General features: G+C 39.3%; 1 pseudogene; it reads right to left on the bottom strand.

Annotated features, from left to right (window-relative positions):
- Positions 1-1,540: 1,540 nt before the first annotated feature.
- LOC101438299 (alpha-catulin-like) lies at positions 1,541-20,896 on the bottom strand (annotated as a pseudogene).
- Positions 20,897-24,065: the final 3,169 nt, after the last annotated feature.

The following is a 24,065-nucleotide window of genomic DNA, read 5'->3' as shown; positions in this document are numbered from 1 at the left end:
CTGGTGGCCAATTTCTCTCTCTTGCCTATTATTATTTTTTCACAGCTCTTCTGGTTCAACTTATCCTAAGTCTTTAAAATTGCCCAGCTTAAGTTATCAAAATCATGCCAGGGACTCACTAGTGGGGCACAGACTTTCTCCCAGGGTTGGGGTAAAAAGAGCTCTAAAGGCAGTTTTTGTCCATGTAATTTCCAGTCTGTCCAGCAGATGGTGCTCATTGGTGCACTTTTCCAGAGAGGTGTTTCTCTCTCGGTTTTCCTTGTTTTCATCTGGCCAGAGCTGATGAAAAGCAGGCTCCGCTGGCCAAATTCACTGAAGAAAAGCCCCCTAATTCCCTTCCCCTTTTCTCTTGTAACAGCTGAAGGAGAAGAAGATGTCTGCTCCCCTCTCAGTCAGCTGCAGTGAGCCAGGGGTTTTACCCCCACAGAGAATCTCCAGGATGGGGGAGGGGAGCATTTCCTGGCAGGTGGGAGGTTTAGTAACTCAGTTTGTTGTTTTGCTTCTGTCCCTCACTCTCCTGGGAGTTGTGAAACACTGTCCTGGTCTACTGAGCCCCAAAGCAGGTCCCCCAGGATGCTTTTGGCTCTTTCTCCATTTTTTTTGTGGGAGAGCTGAACCTTCTCTGCCTAATCTGCCACCATCTTCTTCATGTTAATTTTTGTGTGTGTGTGATTACTCAGACTTTATTCTAAACAGTTTCTTAGTTCCATAGTTCTCAGTCTTTTAGATCTTTCGTTCCATCAGTCATCACTGAGAAAAATCTCAAAGATATTTTTTATGCTAGTAAGATGTTTCAGCTTCCAGCTAACACTCAGGACAGACAGGCCAGCTATACTAAAACTGGAACTAAAAGCCAACTCTTAGCAAGTTCTTCCAGGATTCTGTGGAGTCAGCTCCATCTCCCAGCTTTTGGGAATGGGGAGGGACATGAGCAGCACAAAAGATAACCTGTGATATGTGAAATGCTTACTAGAGCACAAGCCGTGCTCTTGCTAAACTATTGCTGTGTGTGATCTGTGACAAAGGACAGCAGAGGAGCCTGCATCATACTTGTTCAACAGAGGGATTGAGGAAGAGACTACAGGTTTAAGGAAAATTAGGCATTCCCCCAGAGAACTGCATATCTCCTGCTGAAAATTAATAGTCTAGATGATAAGCTTAAATAAAGAAAAAAAAAAAACCAGTAAGATCAGTATGCCAAAGGCAAGCACATATTCAAAATAGCTTTTTTGGATTAAACTGTCATTGAGACAGGGTGTTTGGTTTGACTTTTATAGACATATTAATGGCATTGTCCCTTTTAAAAATCACACTGCAACTGAAATGCTATCAATTACTGTGGCACTTAAGAGTCATCAGGAAATTTCACAATCAGTTTCATGATCAGAAAATAAAGCAAGATTTTGTTTTCTATGTAAAATTATTGAATTTCTGAAAATAAAAAGAATTTGCTTTCTAAAAATATAAGGTTTCCCTAATGTTGTTCCAGAGATCTGACCCCAAAAACTTTTCAAGCTTTACCATCCATGGTATCTTTTTTTTAACTGAGACCCAGCTGTTGTTTTCCTTCTGATGTTGGAAAGCTAGGAAAATTAGTTTCCACTGTACCCTTCAGTAGTTCATAGCAAAGTGAGAGAAGCTGGACCAAGATAGCCATCATGGATCTTGTTTTTACAATGCATTTGCCAACCTTTAGAAACACTTTATTCTGTAAGGGTTTCTTAGTTATTGCCTGGAGCTAGTGGCATAGAGGATTTAGCTTATTTACTTCCAGGAGAAGCATATTCTTGTTGTCATCTTTCAGATGTTTTGAAAAAGCCTGTACACTTTAAGCAAGCTTTAAACCCTCAGTGGCAAAAACCTCTAGCTGATGAATTAAATTCTGGGAAGTTTTCAGTGGCTCCTCTCCGCTAGTAAATAAATATAGAGAATAGGCTGTACTGGACATGTTCCACGCAGAGTGGACAATCTCATTCTCCTGATTCTCCCATTTCTCAATTTTGCAGTCAGCGTTGGAGGTGAGCAAACTCAGCTTTAGTCTAAGCTTGGTTGTCTTAACTCTGTCCTCTGAGTAGGGCTTGTTTGGCTTCAGTGATTTCAAGTGTGCATTATTCTTCGCTGGCTTTGGAAGTGAAAAGTAGTCATACTTCTCGTCTTCCTTCAAATACATCACTGATTTCTCTTAGCAGTGCTGACATGTCGCTAATTGGGGATTCCCAAGCATCACAAAATACATCTAGGTTTTCTTTAGCAATTTTACTAGATGGGTGGAATGTCAATGTTTCAGCAGCAGAAATTATCTTTTGGCCAGTCACCTGAAATGTCTTCTCTGCATGGACACAGGTTATTTATTTCAAGAGGTACAATCCCAAATATATGTCGCAACAATTGACAGGTCTCAACAAGCTGCTCTTTCTGTTCAGAGACTTTACAGGCATATTCAGCCAAAGCTTCTAAATTTCCTTCTATTCACGTAACTTTTAATGCTTTTAAAGTCTCATGATTAGCATGGTATTTTAATAGATCTGCTGCCTGCTGTGTTGCTGTACTACGAAGTTCTTTCTTTTTTTTTGTAAAAGATTTAGTTTATTTTTCTCCCTTTTCCCTCCACCTCCCCCCTGACCCCATTGTCTGCTCTCTTGTGTCCATTCTCTAAGTGTTCTTCTGTGTCTGCTTGCATTCTCAGCAGCACTGGGAATCTGTGTCTCTCTTTGTTGCATCATCTTGCTGTATCAGTTCTCTGTGTGTGTGGTGCCGCTTTTGGGAGGTTTGTGCTTTTTTGCATGGGGCAGCTCTCCTTGTGGGGTGCACTCCTTGCACATGGGGCTCCCCTATGCGGGGGACACCCCTGTGTGGCATGGCACTCCTTGTGCGCAGCAGCACTGCACGTGGGCCAGCTCACCACACAGGCCAGGAGGCCCTGGGTTTGAACACTGGACCTCCTCTATGGTAGGCAGATGCTCTATCAGTTGAGCCCCATTTGCTTCCCTGATGTTCTTTTTTGAGTTCATTGAGGCTGTGACTGATTTTCAGTATAGCAAGTTACAGTTCTTCAGCAGTGCTTTCTGTTTTCTTGCTTTGAGCTTGAATCCACATGGGAATTAATTGCAGCAATTGCATTCTCACCTGCGTTGACTGTGCCAGGATGTATCCCCCGTGCTCATGGCTGGTGTAGGCAGAATCAGTAAAGTCCTCCGTTTGTCTGAAATGACTTCCAGCATCATAGAAAGATTCTTTTTCGACTGAAAATAAAGATTCTCCAGAAGAGCCTCAATAGTTATCTTGAATTCTTTAATTCCAGTAAAAATACTGATGGATGAAATGTCAGTCTCTCCATTTGTTTTACAGTCTGTCATAATTTCAATGACCTTATCCAGCACCACTTTCATTTAGTCAAATACTCCGTCTTTGTTTTTCTGGGCCTATTCACAGTTGGGATGCCTGAGACAAGTCTTTGAAACTGTGAGAAGCATCATTGTACACTTTTCAAGAACTGCCCTGGTGGCTGTCATTGTTGCCTTTTTCTTTTCATCTTTCAAATCATTTTGTCTATCTCCAGTTAGGAGCTTAAACTCCACCATTTCATTTCCAAACTGACTGAATATATGAACAAAGTCTTGAGGTTACTCACTTTTTCTAATCTTTCCATAGGTGAAAGAATCTGCTTGCTTCGCTGCAGTGCAGGCAATAATTATTCCTTCTTTCAAATCTGTTTTCATTAGCTATAACTTCCCCTACTTTGGTTGTTTGTACTCATTGTTAGCTCATTGGTTTTGGTTGTTTGTTTTTTTCTTTAGGAGACACCAGGAACTGAACCGGGACTTCCCATGTGGAAGGTGGGAGCCACATCCACTCCCTCCTCGTTTGGGTTTTTTTGCTCATTGTTTGCCCATTGGCTTGCTCATTGTCTGCTTGTTGTTTTACTCAATTTCTGCTCATTGTTTGTCCTCTTTCAGAAGCACAGGAACTGAACCTGGAACCTTCCATGGGGGAGACGGGAGGGAGCTCCCCTGCTTGAACCGCATCTGCTCCCCCCGAGCAAGTTTTGATCTTGAGTCCTGAGTGCAAGGCAAAGTCCAACAGTCTGGAGCTGTGGAATGCTCTGGCTCTGCCAATGTGGGTGGCAGTAGGAGAGTGTTGCACAGCAGGCCTGCCATGCGCCTGCCCACCAGCTCACCTGTGGTGACATCCTTGATTGGAATTTCATATTAATTTAAAAATAAGTTACTTTAAAAATCCAATTTGAATTTTAATTGTAATTATACTAAATTATAGATTAATTTGATGAGATTCAACATCTTTATAGTATTGTCATCTCATCCAATTTATCTCCTATGTCCTTTATTAGAGCTTTTAACGTCTTCCCAAAGAGGTTTTCTTTTTTAAAGATTTATTTATTTTATTTATTTTCAACCCCCGCCCCCCACCGTTGTCTGCTTTCTATGTCCATTCACTATGTATTCTTCTGTGTCTGCTTGTATTCTCATTAGGCAGCTCTGGGAACCGATTCCCACCCCTCCCGGAATGAGTGAGAGGTGATTGCTCTCTTGCCCCACCTCAGCTCTCTGATCTGCTGTGTCTCTTTTTTCTTTTTTTCCCATGATCTCTCTCTTTTTTAAAAAAATGTTACATTCAAAAAATATAAGAGATTTCTATATACCTCCATCAGCCTCACCTGACTCCTCCCACATCACCAACCCCCACCACCACCGTGGCACACTCATTGCACTTGGTGAGCGCACTCCAGAGTATCACTGCACCACATGGATCTGCTGCGTCTCTTATTGTGTCTCCACTGTGCCTCTTTTCGTTGTATCATCTTGCTGCGCCAGCTCTCCACATGATCCAGCACTCCTGGGTGGGGCAGCACTCCTGCATGGGGCAGTACTCCTGCACAAGGCAGTACTCTGTGCAGACCAGCACTCCATGCAAGCCAGCACTCTGTGTGGGCCAGCTCACCACAGAGGTCAGTTTGCCTTCACCAGGAGGCCCTGGGCATCAAACCCTGCACCTCTTGTATGGTAGATGACAGCCCAATTGCTTGAGCCACATCTGCTTCCCCCAAAGAGGTTTTATGGAGTCTTGGTTCAATTAATTCCTGAATACTGTATACTTTGGCACTATTTTGAATATATAGTTTTTATATTTATTGCTTGGTAAGAAATTTATTGCTTGGTAAGAAATTTTTCCTTTATTCAGCAATCTTGATTGTTATTAGCTCATATAATTTTTCTGTTGAAGTAAATTTTTTTGGTAAATAGTAGTATCATGTGCAGATAATGATAGCTACATCTCTCGACTTACAATAATGACATACCTTATTTCTTTTTCTTTCCATACGGCATACCAAGGCACACCAGTACTATGTGAAATAGCAACTGTTGGAAAGGAGCAATATCAGTGTAAAGTTGGGAATAGAAGCCATTTTGGAGTGGGCTGAAGAAAAATGGCACTGGCACACAAGTAGAGAGATTAATGGAACAGAATAGCAAAGTGTAGAAATAGATCCAAATACATTTGAAAACTCAATATCTGATAGTGGTTGCTTTTCTGATTGGTGAGGAAAGCATGAATTATTTAATAAAGTTTCAGAGAACTAGATAGCCATCTATACAAGAATAAAATTGGAACCATATCTGACACTTATGAGAGTGTAAATTTCTGGTGAACCAAATTTTTAAATGTAAAACAAAATCATAAAGATTTTTAGAAGAAACCAGCTGTGATTCTAAAACTAATCTCAGCATAGCAAGGCCTTTCTAAATATGATTGATAATTTGCTATTTAAAATAAATATCCACAGGATAGAAAAACAACATTAGTCAAAAGACAAATGACAAACTAGAAAAAAAAAGTGCAATATATTTCACAATGGGGGAATTTCCCTAATCTATAAATAGCTCCTACAGATCAAGAAGAGTCAACAATAATCTAATAGAAAAATAGGGAAAGGATGTGATCAAATAGTTCACAGAAAAGTATATACAAAATCTCTTAACCAAATGAAATGTGCTCAACCAGACTCAGTTGCTGAATCAAGGAATGTGTGCACTGCTAACTGTGATAAATTACCCTTCATAGAAAGTACTAATTTATGAGGGTCTCTAATTGCCAGTACCCCTGGCAACATATTGTCAAACATTTTTTTATCTTGCCAAGCTGATGTACTTTTTATTTTGTTTTGTTGTAGTAATATATGTATAACATAAAATTTCCCATTTTATATACTTTTGAGTGTACAGTTCAGTGGCATTAATTGCATTCAAAACATTGTTGCTACCATCACCACCATTCATTACTAAAATTTCCATCACCCCAAGCAGAAACCCTGAACCCATTAAGAATGAACTCCCCATTTACCACACCCAACCTGACCCCTTGTACCCTGTAATCTGTTTTCTGTTTCTATGAGTTTGCATAATCAAGTTATTTCATATATGTGAAATCATGCAATATCTGTCCTTTTGTGTCTGGTTAATTTTACTCATTGTAATGTTTTCATTGTTCATCCATGTTGTAGCATGTATCAGAACTTCATTCCTTTTTATGGATGAATAATATTCCATTTGTGACAGTTTGAATTTTGTGAACCCCAGAAAGATTATGTTCTTAAACTAATCCATTCCTGTTGTTGTGGGTCCCCTTTGATTGCATTAAATTCAGTTGAGAGACCTTTGATTAGATTACTTGATAAGATCAATTTAGGACTTTTGATGTACTATGTCAGTGAGGCGTGAGTCACCTTGGGTCTCTGCCCCCTTGCTGGGTCTGATGTAAATGGAGACACAGAGAGAGACAGACAAGATAAAGAAAGTATTGGAATTTCCTGGTCATATGATAATTCTATGCTTAACTTTCTAAGGAACCATCACACTGTTTTCCACAATGGTTGCATTCCCACCAACAATGCACAAGGGTTCCTATTTCTCTGCATGCTTGCCAATTCTTGTTATTTTCCATGTTGAAATAATAGTCATCCTAATGGGTGTGGAGTTGTATCTCATTGTAGTTTTGATTTGCATTTCCCTAATAATTAATGATGTTGAGCATCATTTCTTATTCTTATTGGTCATTAGTATATCTTTGGAGAAATGTGTATTTCTTTTGCTTTTTTTAAATTGAATTTTCATTGTTGAGTTGTAGGAGTTATGTAATTTCCAAATATTTTCTCCCATTTTTCCTGTACTTGTCTTTTCACTTTCTTCATAGTATGTTTTGATGCACAAATGTTTTAAATTTTAATGAAGTACAATTTATCTATTTTTTTCTTTTTTGACTGTGATTTTTTTTTTTTTTTTAAAGATTTATTTATTTATTTTATTTAATTTCCCCCCTTCCCCCGGTTGTCTGTTCTTGGTGTCTATTTGCTGCGTCTTGTTTCTTTGTCCGCTTATGTTGTCGTCAGCGGCACGGGAAGTGTGGGCGGCGCCATTCCTGGGCAGGCTGCACTTTCTTTCGCGCTGGGCGGCTCTCCTTACGGGTGCACTCCTTGCGTGTGGGACTCCCCTACACGGGGGACACCCCTGCGTGGCATGGCACTCCTTGCGCGCATCAGTGCTGCGCATGGGCCAGCTCCACATGGGTCAAGGAGGCCGGGGTTTGAACCGTGGACCTCCCATGTGGTAGACGGACGCCCTAACCACTGGGCTAAGTCCGTTTCCCTTGACTGTGATTTTATTGTCATATTTAAGACTCCATAATCAAATCTAACATCATGAAGATTTCTTCTATGTTTTCTTCAAGTTTTATATTGCATTTGATCTTAAATTTAGGTCTTTGATCCATTTTGAGGTCATTGTTTTTATATGATGTAAGGTGAGGTTTCAACTTCTTATACACTTGGACATCCAATTTTCCCAGCACCATTTTTTGAAGAGACTACTTTTCCTCATTGAATGGTCTTGGTACCCATGTTGGAAATCAATTAACCATAGATGTGAGTGTTTATTTCTGAACTCTTACTTCTATTCTCTTGGTCTACATATTTATTTTCATGTTAGTACCATACTGTTTTGCTTATTATAGCTTTGTAGTAAATTTTTATATTGGGTAATGTGAATCCTCCAACTCTTATCTTCATTTTCAAGATTATTTCAGCTATTTGGCACTTGTTTTAGTTTCCTGGGCTGCTCAACCAAATACCCTGCAATGATTTGGCTTAAACAATGGGAATTTACATGCTCACAGATTTGAGGCTAAGAAAATGTCCATAATCAAGGTGATTCTTTCTCTCCAAAGGCTGATATTCTGGGGCTGGCTCCTGGCAATCCTTCATTCTTAGCTTGTAACATGGCGAGGCACATGGCAGTAGCTCCTCATCTCCCCCATTTCTTCTGGGTTCCATTGATGTTCTGCTCCTGGCTGTTTCTTTTGTGGCTAGAAAGTCTCTGTATCTGAATTTCATTGTCTTATAAAGGACTCCAGTAATAGGATTAAAACCCACCCTGATTGAGGTGGGCCACATCTTAACTAAAGTAGCCTCATCAAAAAGTCCTACTTTTAGTGGGTTCATTCCCACAGAATGGATTAAGTTTAAGAACATCTTTTCCTGGGGTACAGCTACAAACCACCACAGTGCCCATTGCTATTCTCTATGAATTTGATGATTGTCTTTGCCATTTATGCAAAAAACACACCATTGGGATTTTTAGGGATTGGATTGAATCTGTACATTGCTATGGATAGTACTGTCATCTTAACAATATTAAATCTTCCAATTCATGAACACAGGGTATCTTTCTATAGATCTTCCTTAATTTCTTTCAGCAATGTTTTATAGTTTTTAGTGTATAAGTCTTGAGACTCCTTGATTAAATTTATCCCTAAGATATTTTTTGTTTTTGATGCTATTGTAAATGGCATTATTTCTTAGATTTCCTTTTCTGATTGTTTATTGCTAGTGAAATACAATTAATTTTTGTGTGTTGATTGTATATCCTACAAATTTACTGAATTCAATTATTAGCGCCATTAGGTGTGTGAGTGTGTGTGTATTCTTTAGGGTTTTCTACATATGCAACCATGTCATCTGCAAAAAAAGATAGTTTCAATATTCCCTTTTCAATTTGGATGTTTTTTTTTTCTTTTTCTTGACTAATTGCTCAGGTTAGAACTTCCAATACCATGTTGAACAGAAGTGAGCATCCTTGTCTTGTTCCTGATCTTAGGAGAAAATTTTTCAGTTTTTCACCATTGACTATAATGTGAGCTGTGGGCTTTTCATATATGACCTTCATCATGTTGTGGAAGTTCCCTTCTTTTTCTAGTTTATTGAATGTTTTTATATGAAAGAATGTTGAGTTTTGTCAAATGCTTTTTCTGCATCTATTAAGATAATCATGTGTTTTTTCCTTTATTCTATTAATGCAGTGTACTATATTGATTGATATATGTGTGTTGCACCACCTTTATATTCATGGGATAAACCCCCTTGGTCATGGTATATAATATTAGTAATAGGCTCCTAAATTTGGTTTGCTAGTATTTTGTTGAGAATATTTGTATCTATATTTATAAGGGATTTTGGTTTATTTTCTTTTTTCTTTCTTTCTTCTCTTTTTGTTTTCTTTTCTAATAGTGTCTTTGCCTGGTTTTGGCATCAGGATAATACTACACTCATGGAAGGAATTAGGAAATATACCCTCATCTATAATTTTTTGAGTTAGATAAGGATTAGTGTTAATTCTTTAAAGGTCTGAAAGGATTCACCAGTGAAAACATCTGGTCCTGGGCTTTTATTCGTTGGGAGGTTTTGATTACTGATTCATTCTCCCTGCTATTCAGTTACTCTCTTTTTCCTTGAGTCAGTTTTGGTAGTTTGTGTGTTTCTAGGAATTTGTCAGTTTTTCCTGGGTTATCTAATTTGTTGTACAGTTGTTCATAGTTATCTCTTATGATCCTTTCTATTTCTTTAAATTCATAGTTTCATATTCTCTTTCAATCTGATTTTAGTAATTTGAGTCTTTTCTTAATCAGTGTACCTAAAGACTTGTTAATATTTTGGTCTTTTTAAAGAACCAATATTGGTTTCATTGAGTTTTTCTATTGCTTTTCTATTTTTAATTTTATCAAAACTCTTTCCTTCTGCTGCTCTGGATTTAGTTTGCTCTTTTTTTCCTAGTTCCTTAAGGTATACACTTAGGTTATTGATTCGAGATCTTTATTATTTTTAAAATGTAGATGTTTACAGTTATAAATTTCCCTCTAAAAATTATTTTTTTTGCTTTCTCTTAAGTTTTGCTATGTTGTGTTTTTGTTTTCTTCATCTCAAGATGTTTTCTAATTTCCTTTGTGATTTCTTTTTTTGACTCTTTGGTGTTTAAGACTGAAGGATTTTATGTGACCTCATATTTGGAAAGGACTAGCAACCACACGTCCCCAAAGGATGTACCTGAATCTCACTGTTTAGAGAGAGAATGTCTTCATACTTCAGAGATGTCTCTTTTCCATACCCATTCCTGGCTTCACCCCTCCCCTATGTTGAAAATCATTGCACATAGTGAAATATATTACTGACAGTAGTGTATTGCCTATGTGAAAGGTCTGGAGGCAGAAAATGATTGAGAACTACTGATTAGAAGATTTGAGTATGTTATTAGATGATTACAACTAACTGAACAAGGTAATTTCTAAGATCTGGGAAGTATAATGCAAGGTTAACTCTCAGTGGGAAATAACTCAGCAGTGCTTGTTTGAGTTGGAACATTCTCTATTAAATGAAAACTTTGCTTTGGGTTCTTTTTAAAATTTAATTAAGGAATCTTTAACATGCAGGAAAATACATACAATTTGATGACTTTTTCTTTGTGTATACACCTCTATTACCATTACCTACTTCAAGATATATACAATTTCTATCCTCCCCAGAAAGATCAATTGAGGGAAACGGACTTTGGCCCAGTGGTTAGGGCGACCGTCTACCACATGGGAGGTCCACGGTTCAAACCCCGGGCCTCCTTTACCCGTGTGGAGCTGGCCCATGCGCAGTGCTGATGCGCGCAAAGGAGTGCCGTGCCACACAGGGGTGTCCCCCACGTAAGGGAGCCCCACGCGCAAGGAGTGCACCCATAAGGAGAGCCACCCAGCGGGAAAGAAAGTGCAGCCTGCCGAGGAATGGCGCCGCCCACACTTCCCGTGCTGCTGACGACAACAGAAGCGGACAAAGAAACAAGACGCAACAAAAAGACACAGAAAACAGACAACCGGGGGGAGGGGAATTAAATAAATAAAAATAAATCTTTAAAAAAAAAAAAGAAAGATCAATTGAACCCTTTTCAGTCAATATCCTCTGAGAGGTAATATCAGTCTGACTTTATCATATCACCATAGATTAATTTGCCTGTCTTGAACTTTACATACACAGTATCATACAGATTATAGTCATATATATTATATCTGTCTTCTTGTATTCTATATAATATTTCTGAGATTCATCTATCTTGCTGCATGTTATCAGTAACTTATTCAAATGTTAAATGGAAATTCAGAGAAGGGAAAAATTGCAGAGCTTTGAAGCTGTCATGGAAAACTTTACGGAGGAGATTCTGGTTTGCATTTTAAGGATGATGAGGATGTGGATAAATAAACACAAATAGTGTAGGCATGACCATGGAATTGGAGGTGGACTAAATGTAAGAGCTTAAGAGGATGGTGAGAGTTTTCCATATAACAACATAGTTAGAAGGAGAACAGTGGGAATTAGAATTGAATAATATATTAGAACTTTTTTATTTAGAGAAGTTGTGGGTTTACAGCACAATCTTTTTTTTTTTTTAAAGATTTGTTTATTTATTTCTACCCCCCCCCCCCCCGGTTGTCTTCTCTGTGTCCATTTGCTGCGCCTTCTTTCTCTGCTTCTGTTGTGAGCGGCACGGGAATCTGTGTTTCTTTCTGTTCCGTGATCTTGTTGTGTCAGCTCTCCGTGTGTGTGGCGCCTTTCCTGGGCAGGCTGCACTTTCTTTCGCGCTGGGTGGCTGTCCTTACGGGGTGCACTCCTTGCGCGTGGGGCTCCCCTACGCGGGGACACCCCTGCATGGGGCGGCACTCCTTGCGCGCATCAGCACTGCGCATGGGCCAGCTCCACACGGGTCAAGGAGGCCTGGGGTTTGAACCGCGGACCTCCCATGTGGTAGACGGACGCCCTAACCACTGGGCCAAGTCCGCCGCCTACAGTACAATCATGCATAAAATATAGGATTCCCATTTACCACCCTATTATTAACACCTTGCCTTGGTGTGATACCTTTTTTGCATTATAAAATAAATAAACTTAAGGTAGTTTCAATAGAGGAGTTTATAAAGTGAATAGAGGGGTATCTCTCAGAACCCAAGGGAAATAAGCAATCATCCCAGACCACCAAGAGGGTGATACCAGAATCAGGAACTATAAAAACCACACAGAGTCCAGGCAGTATTCTTTCTCTCTCATTTCTGCTTCACTCAAATCTGCTTCATTTTGCAACTCTCTCTCTGTGAACTATCTTTCTCTGTTCCCCAAGTTAAGTGGTTGAAAAGTTGGTCTCATTATTACTCCACCAACTTTTACATCTTCTTTTTTGCAGTGACCAGCCCAAACTAAGATTGGAAATTCTTACACTCAACCCCAAATTCCTAGGGAAGGAGCTCTCATTGGCCTAGTGTGGGTCAGGTGCTCACCCATAAATCAAACAATTGTGACCAAATTGGTGGTGATGTGGAAGAAGTTTGTGGGCAGGATGCTGTTCAGAGAAAGGGTAAAGGGTCTATGGGGCAATCCACTGATGCCTACTACATAAATGGCAGAACAAGATTATGGATGACTCTTTCTGGTAAAAATGTGAACCAAGTGATGACCTATTCATAGGGAAAAAAATAATAAATAAAAACATAAAATATAACCGATTCCACAATGGACAGAAAAATCCAGACCAGTTACTACAGAAAAAAAAAAAGTTGGCGAAGTTCTATCCATACCCATTCCCCTCAAAAGAAGGACCAAAACCAAGCAGTTTCACAAGGAAATTCTACCAGGCATTTATAGAAAAAGGCTTAATGTTGCTTAAAGTGGTGTACCAAGAGAATAACTTCAATTTCTTTTCATAACCCAAGCAAATCACAGTCACAAATTCTGGCAAAGACTTCAGAAACACAATACAACACAACAAAATAAAACAAAACAAAACTGTGCACATAAAAATCTATACTGAGATGCTGTTTTTCATCTTTCAGGTTAACAAAGATTTTTAAAAATGGTAATATACTGCACCACTGAAGGTATGGGCAAGCAATCACTGTCATTCATTGCTGTTAGAGAAGGAAATTGGAATAGCTTCTGTAGATGGCAATTCGGCCATATCTGTCAAAATTACAAATGTACATACTCTTTAATCTGGTATTTACACCTATGAATATATCTTAGAGCTGTAATTTTTTTGTATTTTTCTGCTTTTTTTTTTCTTGTTTACATAAAGGTTCATCTATCTTTTTTTCAAAGAACCAGCTCCTTGACTTATTTATTAATGCTACCATTTTTCTATTTTTAAATTCATTAATTTCAGAGTTTATTACCTTTTCTTGGTGCAGTCCTTAAATATATTTTAATGTTCTTTTTAAACTTTCTTAGTATAATGCTTATATCATTCTTGTTTTCTTGTTTAGTAATATAAGGAATCATGGCCTTAAATTGTCTTCTTAGCTTTAACTCTAATTCAACTTATTATTATTTTTTTATTTCTCTCCCCTTCCCCCCCTCCCCAAGTTGTCTGCTCTCTGTGTCCATTCTCTATGTGTTCTTCTGTGACTGCTTCTATCCTTATCAGCGGCACCAGGAATCTGTCTCTTTTTGTTGCCTCATCTTGCTGCGTTAGCTCTCCATGTGTGCGGCGCCACTCCTGGGCAGGCTGCACTTTCTTTCATGTTGGGCAGCTCCCCTTACAGGGCGCACTCCTTGCGCGTGGGGCTCCCCTACGTGGGGGACACCCCTGCGTGGCACGGCACTCCTTGTGCACATCAGCACTGCGCATGGGCCAGCTCCACACGGGTCAAGGAGGCCCGAGGTTTGAACCGAGGACCTCCCATGTGGTAGGCAGACGCCCTAACCACTGGGCCAAGTCTGCTTCCCTCTAATTCAACTTAGATGCTATTTGGATTTTCTCTTTTACCCGGGAGTAAAGGGAGTGTGTATGTTTTGGTTTTTATTTGCTGTTTGCTTCTATGGTTGGTTATAGTTGTGGGGTTTTGTTTTTTTTTCTCTTGAATTTTTTTCAGGTGGCAGGATTCTTAATTTTCTGGTTTTGTTATTAACTTGAAGCTTTATGACATTGTTTTAGAAAACATCTGTGTTGGTTCTGATTTTTGGACTTTATTGAAAGGAGTCTCTGGCTTAGTGGTTAATAGCACAGTTTGGAAGCTAGGTTGCCAGGTATAAACTCCAACTCTGCTGCTTACTAGCTCTGTGATCTTCGTGCAAGTGACAAACATTCCGTGACATAGTTTCCTCATCTGCAAAATGGGAATAATAATATACATCCTTTATAAGATTGTATTTAGAATTAAGTGATTACAAGAGTGACTGTTGTATAGTATGCATTTATAAAACTGTTTGATGTTATTTTCTTTGTGGCACAGTTTTATTGAATATTGGATAGGTCCTGAAAAGGAGGTATATTATCTGTTTGCAATGAGCTATGTTAATATGCCATTCCTTATTATTTGTGGTATTTGGTTACCTATATGCTTTACTTACATTTTTTCTTCAGCTGTCATGAGCTGTAATCTTCCACTGTTACTACTATCCTTGGAACTGTTATAATTTTTGTTTTTTAAATATTGATGCTATTTTATTTGTTGCATATTCATAAGTGTTATATCATCATTGAGAAATGGAGTCTTTATCATTCAAAATGTGTTTCTTTGACTGGCTTAATGATTTTGCCCTGGATTTGACCTTCTTTGATTGTGACACTTGCTCTCCTTTTCTTTGTACTTTCCTAGTTGTGCTATTACTCATAGTTGTACCATTCCCCATCACTTTGTTCTGGGAGGGTATAAACAGCACAGAGTTAAGTTTTGCTTTGTGTTCCAATCCACCAATTTTTTCTTTTAATAGGTGAGTTAAGCCCATTTACATTTTAACAAAAGAAGTATGTTTAAGATAGACATGTCACATTATTTTATTTTATTTATTTATTTTTAAAGATTTATTATTTATTTCTCTCCCCTCCCCTCCCCCATTGTCTGCTCTCTGTGTCCATTCGCTGTGTGTTCTTCTGTGTCCACTTGCATTCTTGTCAGTGGCACCAGGAATGTGTGTCCCTTTTTGTTGCATCGTCTTGCTGTGTCAGCTCTCCGTGTGTGCAGCGCCACTCCTGGGCAGGCTGTGCTTTTTTCACATGGGGCAGCTCTCCTTGTGCATGGGGCTCCCCTATGCGGGGGACACCCCTGCATAGCATGGCACTCCTTGCATGCATCAGCACTGCGCATGGGCCAGCTCACCACACCAGCCAGGAGAACCTGGGTTTGAACCCTGGACCTCCTATATGGTAGGTGGATGCTCTCTCAGTTGAGCCAAATCCACTTCCCTGTCACATTATTTTATGTCATGATTTCTCCTTTAAGCCTTTTAAAAACTCCTCCACAGAGTAGTTGTTTACTTTGTTTGGTGTTTGTTATTTATGGCAATTTGGTAGGTTTATAATTTTATTCTAAAGAGATAATTTTATAATGGCAGTAATCCTAGATTTCTCTGGACATTGTCTGTAATGCCATACCATGAGCAATGGTGAAGTTTATATATTTTATCTTTTTTTCTCTCCTTTGTGTTTAACATGATATTGCAAAATATACTTATATACCTACAATTTGAGTTATCTAAATTATATCTTTTTTAAAAAGATTTATTTACTTATTCCCCCCCACCCCCTCCCTGTTGTTTTTGTGCTCACAGTCTGCTCTTTGTGTCCAATCACTGTGTGTTCTTCTGTGTCTGCTTGTCTTCTCATTAGGCAGCACTGGGAACCAACTGATCCTGGGATCTTCTGGAGTGAGGGAGGGGTACTCAATCTCTTGCACTACCTCAGCTCTCTGTTCTGCTGCATCTCTTATGGTCTCTTCTCTGTGTCTCTTTTTGTTGTGTCATCTTCCTGAGCCACCTTTCTGCATGGGCCAGCACTCCTGTGTGGGTCAGTACTCCGCGTGGGCCAGCTTGCCTTCACCAGGAGCCCCCAGAAATCGAACCCTGAACCTTCTATATGGTAGAAGGGAACTCAATCATTTAAGCCACATCCACTTTCCTCTAAATTTTATTTTAAAGAAGAGAAACTAATGTACTAACAATAGTTTCTACCTTTTTGTTAGAGTGAAATATTTGATATCATCTTTCTTATATACATCATCAATTTTTTAGTGATAATCTTTGTCATTGACTTGATTTTCCTCTTTTTTCTTGTATTAATTTTGTATAGACCCAAAGCTGGTCTGTCTGTGTGGATTATTCATCTTTGAGGAAGATGAATTTTCTTGGACACAATTTTAATGAATATGCTCTATTCATGCTGGGAGACCCCAGGGCCTTGTTCAGGGTTGTGCATTTACTCTTCTCAACACTTCCTGGATATGTAGCTGTGGAGCTATCCACAGTGATGTCCTCTTTGCTTCAGGGGCAAAATTCTTTCTACAGATATAGGTTTGTCTCTGTGATTCTTTGTTTTGTTCTGCTTCCTCTGTTTCTAAGAACTAAATTTTAGACATTACCTATTGCAATGAAATATGGTGACTTTGTGCTCTTTTTTCTATACACATGCGCACACACACACACACAATCCATGCATGTCCCATCCTCCCATCTTTCTAATAGAGTTGGATTAAGTTTTGGTGAAATCACTCTTTAGTGGTTACAGTTTTATGACTATGCAAATGCTTTTTACATCTGAGCCATGAAGTACATTATAATTAATTTTCCTCTCCTGCACATTTTAGTAATTTTCATCTCATTTGCTTAGCTATCTAAATAATTTTTCTCCCAGCTCTCACTCAAATCCTGTTTTTCAGTATCTTAATAAACTAAGCATTCTATATATTTAATCTTGAATGAATCTATCTTGAAGTCTTCTTCCTGGCTCTAATCTGTACTAGTTGAGCTCTGGGACTGTTGCTCAGAAGTATTTTGAAATAGGTCCCCACCATTATCTGATATTCTCTTCACCTCACTCTTAAATTGGAGCTACTGTTTCTTATATACTATGTCTTCTTTTTTTCTTGGTTTATTCCCATGTTTTTGGCTTAGCACATTATTCAGGAGACAATTTCATGATATATGTATGCCTGAAAATATATTTGTTCTGTTACATATTAGAATGGCAGTTACCAGTTGGAAATAATTTTTCCCTCAGCATTCTTAAGGCATTGTGCCATTGTTTTATAGCTTCCAGAGTTGCTTTTGAGAAATTATTTTTTATTATTTGTTTGCAACTTGTCCCTCTTCTCCACCCTCTACCCCCCACCTACAGAAGCTTATAGTTAAATTTCTCCAGTGTCCCTATACTTTATTGTTATTATTATTTTAGTTCCCCTGACACTCTATACAGATGCCCAGGTCTCATCCCAGTCTCTAAATAGTAGTTGTGACCATGGAGAGGGAACTTTAATTTTATCCTGAGATTCTTTTTGTGGCAGTTTGAAATTATTTTAAGAATCCCAAAGAGAAAGATTATGTTTTTAAACTAATCTCTCCCTATTGGTGTGAAACCCTCTGATTGCATTAAATTTAGTTGAGTATCCTTTGATTAGATTACTTGATAAGATCAATTGATTTATGTTGAGTCGCCACACCCTTGCTGGATCTCATAATCCAGAGACCCAGAGAGAGACAGACAGGGGAAAAGGGAGCTGCTATGTTTGATCCCGCCATGTAAGAGAGAGAAAAGATTCCAGTTTTACCCACAGCTGAGCTGCAAAGAGAGAAGCTCCCAAGAGGCTCAAAGAATTGAGACCCAGAGAGAGAGAGAGAGCAAGAGAGAAAGAGAGCAAGAGAGAGAGAGAGAGAGGAGGCATGGTAAGAGACAAGCCCCATGCCAGGTTTGCCTACAGCTGCAGAAAGGCAGTGACCTTGGCAGACATCAGCGGCCATCTTGCTTTGCCGTGTGGTAACTGGCTTTGGTGAGAAAGAACCCTTATGGTGCCCTGATTTGGACCTCTTATGGCCTTGGACCTGAAAGCTTTACTCCAAATAAATCCCTTTTATTTATTTATTTATTTTTTTTTAAGATTTTATTTATTTTATTTAATTCCCCCCCCTCCCCTGGTTGTCTGTTCTTGGTGTCTATTTGCTGCGTCTTGTTTCTTTGTCCGCTTCTGTTGTCGTCAGCGGCACGGGAAGTGTGGGCGGCGCCATTCCTGGGCAGGCTGCACTTTCTTTTCACGCTGGGCGGCTCTCCTCACGGGCGCACTCCTTGCGCGTGGGGCTCCCCTACGCGGGGGACACCCCTGCGTGGAGGGGCACTCCTTGCGCGCATCAGCACTGCGCATGGCCAGCTCCACACGGGTCAAGGAGGCCCGGGGTTTGAACCGCGGACCTCCCATATGGTAGACGGATGCCCTAACCACTGGGCCAAAGTCCGTTTATAAAAACCAACCCATTTCTGATACTTTACATTGGCAACCCTTTGGCAAACTAAAACTCTTCTTTTCTTACTTAACTTTATTATACAAAAATAACTCACTTTGTTTTTTGCTCTATTTTAAAAAATATTTATTTTTTAAAAGACATGTGAGATTGCATAAATGTTACATATAGGGATGCCCATATATCCCGCTCCCTCCCCTCCTACACTGTCCCACATTAACAACAACTTTCATTAGTGTGGTATATTTGTTGCAATTGATGAATACATATTGAAGCATTGCTACCAACCATGGACTATTATAGTTTACACTTTGCCCCACACAATTTTATAGGTTTTGACAAAATATATAATGGCCTATATCTGTCATTGCAATGCCATGCAGGACAATTCCAATGTCCTAAAAATGCCTCCATGTTGTACCTATTCTTCTCTTTCCCTCCTCTCAGAACCTCTGATGGCCACTGCCTTTATATCAATGATACATGTACTTCCATTGCTAGAATAATAAGTCTATAATAGAATAATAAGTCTACTTTAGTCCCTTGTTCATTCTCCAATCTTCAGGATTTTGAGATGATGATGCCCACTCTGTTTCTGATTGAGAGGGGTCTTATATCCCATGGGGCACATGGATGGAACTGTCTTACTTGTAGTTGTAGATACTCTCTGTTTTGGGGGATGGGCATTATCCATCATCATCCTTTGGTTAGTTGTCCTCGGTGAGGCCAATGAACTGGAGAGTAGGTGTTACAACTCTGCTGAGATTAAGGGCTCAACCAGCATATGAACAGACCGAAGATTTAAGTCTCTGGGACATATAATTAACAAGTGTAGTAATAAAAGGGCAGAAGAGCCATAAATAGGGAAATTATAAATGAGTCTATCTCTGATACATTGTGGAGCATATATTTCAAAGTAAGGCTCATTGACAGGGTGCCGAATTCCTGAGATTGTCTGCCCTGCTTATAGTGTCTAGATGTTTCTAGAGCTCCCAGGAACTTGAGGCACTGTTTACTGTGGCAGTCAACAAGATCCTGCCGTGCTATGTATAAGTGTATGAATCTGTTTCTCAAGAGCCACTCCCAGAACCAAGCTGTATTAGTCAGGGTTCTCTAAGGAAACAAAACCAACAGGAGAAATCCGTAAATATTATAAAATTTTGTAAAATTGTCTCATGTGATTGTGAGGATACATGAGTCCAGATTCCATAGACAGGCTGTAAACTGGGAATTGTGATGAAGGTTTTTAATGAATTCTCCAGGAGAAGCTGGTTGTCTTAGTAGAGTAGAGGTAGAAATTCTCTCTTCTGACTGCTGAAATAATCGCTTCTCCTTTTATTTTATTTTATTTTTCTAGGAGGTACCAGGGATTGAACCTAGGACCTTGTAGTGGGAAGCAGGCACTCAGTCATTGAGCTACACCTGCTCTCCCTCACTTCTCTTAATGACCTTCAACTGATTGCTAAAGGTAATATCCTCAGTGGATCATACTAATGATTTAAGTCCTTGAAAGTCCTCATAGTAACAATAGCCTAGTCCTTGCTGGACCATACAACCAGGCACCATTACCTGGCCAAAGTGATGCACGAGCGTAACCATCACTGTAGCTAACAAAATATTAAACTTCTCCTCCTCATGAAGTCCTGCTACTTTCTCAAATAAGATGACCAAAACTCTGAAATATGTAAGCCTTGCCTAATAAAAGAAAACAGGGTAATAAGCCAAGCCCTCAATCCTAATGCTTGCATGTGTGAACCTTATTCCTGTAATAATGAAACAGTTTCATGATAATTATTGCCTAAGAGTTACCTCCCCAAAACCTCATTTTTGCTCAAGTTTGACCTCTCTCTAAGCCAAACTCTACAAATAAACTCACTACCTCCCCTACTCCCCATGTGCGACATGATTTTCAGGGATTAACCTCTCTGGTACCAAGAAATTATTAACCACCATTAATCAGTAATGCATTTGGAGAAAGACCCTGATCAAAAGAGTGAAATACTATATTAAATACAGGTTTTTTAAAAATAGCTTAGAGATTTCAAAGTGATTTAGGAGGTCATTCCAGAGGTTATGCTTATGCAAGTCTAAGCCAGATTTCAAAAAGTACCACAGTAAACAAAGGGCTCTAAGGATGTCTGACACCATAGGTAAGCCACATGGCCACATGAAATCTACACCTTTTTGTTGGGAGCAGTCAATACGAGTATACACTGAGTTCAGCAATGCCAGTAACATGGCCGCCAGAGCGGAGCCCACTTCCTTGTTCTTCTTCCTTCCCGTTCCTTTGTTCTCCATTTCCCGCCACTGCCTAGGCTGATAAAGCAGTGTGCAAGCGCAAGGTGCAAAACTGAAGTCTGCCTTCCACCCCAGCAACAGCAGTCACCAATCCCTGAACCCTGCCACTTACCCTAGCAACAGCGACAGCCAATCCCTAGCCTCCACCTCTTCACCCACCGCTCCTCCCCTTCCCAAGAGTATATATGCTTTGTTCCCTCAATAAAATTTTGCAGCTTGATCAGAACACTGTCTTGCTGTCGTTCTTCGTGTCTCTTGTCCCACCATTCTTTCTCAGCAGTTTTTGAGCCCTCGTTACTGTCCCGCGGGCCGGGACACCTTTTCAGTGGGCTCTATATGGGAATATATGAAAAGCTATTTCCCCAATATAACATAGTTAACCTCATTTGTTAATCACTTAATCATGGTTCTTCTACTTCTTTTATTTGAACTATAATTTTTAATTTAATTTATTTATTAAGTTTATTTCTCAGAAACTTAAAGCCTTCAGATTGTTCCTAAGCCAGTTGAGCCTTGAAACTCAGCAGACATGCAGCCAACTCCTACCCTTCAGTTCTTTGAGCCTGCCCTGGATAACTAACAAAACAAGGGTGATGGACCAGCCCCATCCCAAAAGCAAGGAGTATCTTCAATTGCAAGCAAAACAATTCCATTTCTCTACCCCATAATATCTACATCCCTTCTTAGCCTGAAGCAGTCAGAGTGGACATGGTCCCAAATCCCTCCAAGACTGAGGAATGAACAAAAATAAGTGTGCGGCAGGGGGAGTGTAACCACAGACTAAAGTAGATTTATTGTTATTGTAATTATTATCTTGTGTTAACTGAGTAACTTGTAACATTGACATAAAAAATAAAATTTTAAATATAAAAAAACAAGGTAGAATGATTTCAAGTGTTGTCCATGGACTCTGCTCTTATAGCTACCCAGCTTTCTTTCAGTTAGTATTTGCGTAGTATATGTTTTTCTACCTCTTTACTTTTAAGTTATCTTTGAAGTCACTTTCTTGTAAAAAGCATATAACTAGGTCATATGTTTTTTTATCCATTCTGCTAGTCTGTCTTTTAATTGGAGTGTTTAGACCATTTGTATTTAATATAATTATTGATATGTTAGAATTTAAGTCTTCTTTTATATTATTTTGTTTGTTCATGCTGATAATCATTCCACTGTTTCACCTTTCCTGCTTTTCTGTAGATTACTTGAACTTTTAAATTTCAAGATAATTGTAGATTCACATGCAGTTGTAAGAGATCCTGTGTACACTTTAACCAGGTTTCCCCAATGATAGCATTTAAAAAAAAAATTTATTTATTTATCCCCCATCCCCACCCCATTGTCTGCTCTCTGTGTCCATTTACTGTGCATTTTTCTGTGTCTCTTTGCCTTCTCTTTAGGTGGTACCAGGAACCAATCTTGGGACCTTCCGGAGTGGGAGAGAGGTGCTCAACCTCTTGTGCCACCTCAGCTCCCTGGTCTTCTGTGTCTCTTATTGTCTTTCCTCCGTGTCTCTTTTTGTTGCATCATCTTGCTGCACCAGCTCTCTGCTTAGGCCAGCTTACCATGTGGGCCAGCATTCCTGCATGGGCCAGCTCTCCACGTGGGCCAGCTCTCCACTCAGGCCAGCTCACTGTGTGGACCAGCTTGCCTTCACCAGGAGGCCCCAGGAATTGAACCCTGGACCTCCCATATGGTAGACGGGAGCCTAACTGCTTGAGCCACATCCACTTCTCAATGATAGCATCTTGCAAAACTGTAGTATAATAGTAAAACCAGTAGATTGATATAGTCAAGATACAGAGCATTTCCTTCACAACAGGGATCTTTCATGTTGCCCTTTTAATTGCACATCTACCTTCCTTCTGCATTTGTTTGCTCTATAATCTCTGACAACCACTAATCTATAATTTTGTCATCTCAAATATGCTACATTAATGGAATCATATATTATATAACCTATTGGGATTGACTTTGTCACTTAGCTTACCATCCAGGTCGTTGTGTGTTTCAGTAGTTCATTTCTTTTTAATTGAGTAGTATTCCATGGCATGGCTGTAGTTTGTTTAATCATTCATCCATTGAAGGGCATCTGGGTTGTTTCCAGTTTTTAGCTACTATGAATAAAGCAGCTATAAACATTTGTGGATAGGGTTTTTAAATTGTGGTGACATTTAAATAATATAAAATTTGTCAGTTGAACCTTTTTAAGTACAATTCAGTGGCATTTATTTCTTTTACAATGTTTTGTTACTATCACCTTCCATTACTAAAACTTTTTCACCACCCAAAACAGAAACTCTTTTCCCACTAAGCAATAACTATTTATCCCCCTTCTCCCCAGCCAGGTAACTGCTAATATACTTTGTCTCTTTGTATTTGATTATTCTAATATTTCATATAAGCAGAATCATAAAATATAGTCCCTTTTTATCTGCCTTATTTTACATCGCATAATGTTTTCAAGTTTCATCCATGTTGGGGCATATATCACAACTTCATTACTTTTTATGGTTGGATAATATTCCGTTGTATGAACGATCACAGTTTGTTGACCCATTCTTCTATCAATGGATGCTTGGTTTGTTTCTACCTATCTATTGTGAATAATGCTGCTATGAACATTGGTGAACAAATTATCTGTTTGAAGCCCTGCTTTTCATTCTTCAGGGTGTATACCTGTGGTGGTTTGAAGCTGTATGTACCCCAGAAAAACATGTTCTTAAAGTTAATCCATTCCTGTGGGTGTGAACCCATTGTAAGTACAATCTTTTGATGAGGCACCTTCAGGTAAGGTGTGACCAACCTCAGTTAGGATGTGTCTTTATCTTATTACTGGAGTCCTTTATAAGAGAATGAAATTCAGGCAGAGAGAGAGAAAGCCACAGACAGAGCAGCCAAAAGCTGAAACCAACAGAACCCAACTCGGAAGAGAAGGAAGGGAACAGGAAAATGCTGCCACATGTCTTGCCATGTGACAAACTAAGGACGAAGTATTGCTGGCAGCCAGCCCCACTATGCCACAGTCTTTGGGGAGAAAGCATCGCCTTGACGATGCCTTGATTTTTATATTTTCCTAGCCTCAAAACCATGAGCAAATAAATTCCCATTAAGCCAAACCGTTTCATGGTATTTTCTTGAGCAGTTTAGAGAACAAACACTACCTAACATT

Source organism: Dasypus novemcinctus, chromosome 5 (assembly GCF_030445035.2).
Source record: "Dasypus novemcinctus isolate mDasNov1 chromosome 5, mDasNov1.1.hap2, whole genome shotgun sequence".
In the NCBI taxonomy this organism is placed as follows: domain Eukaryota; kingdom Metazoa; phylum Chordata; class Mammalia; order Cingulata; family Dasypodidae; genus Dasypus; species Dasypus novemcinctus.
This window is presented reverse-complemented; position numbering and strand designations above follow the sequence as displayed.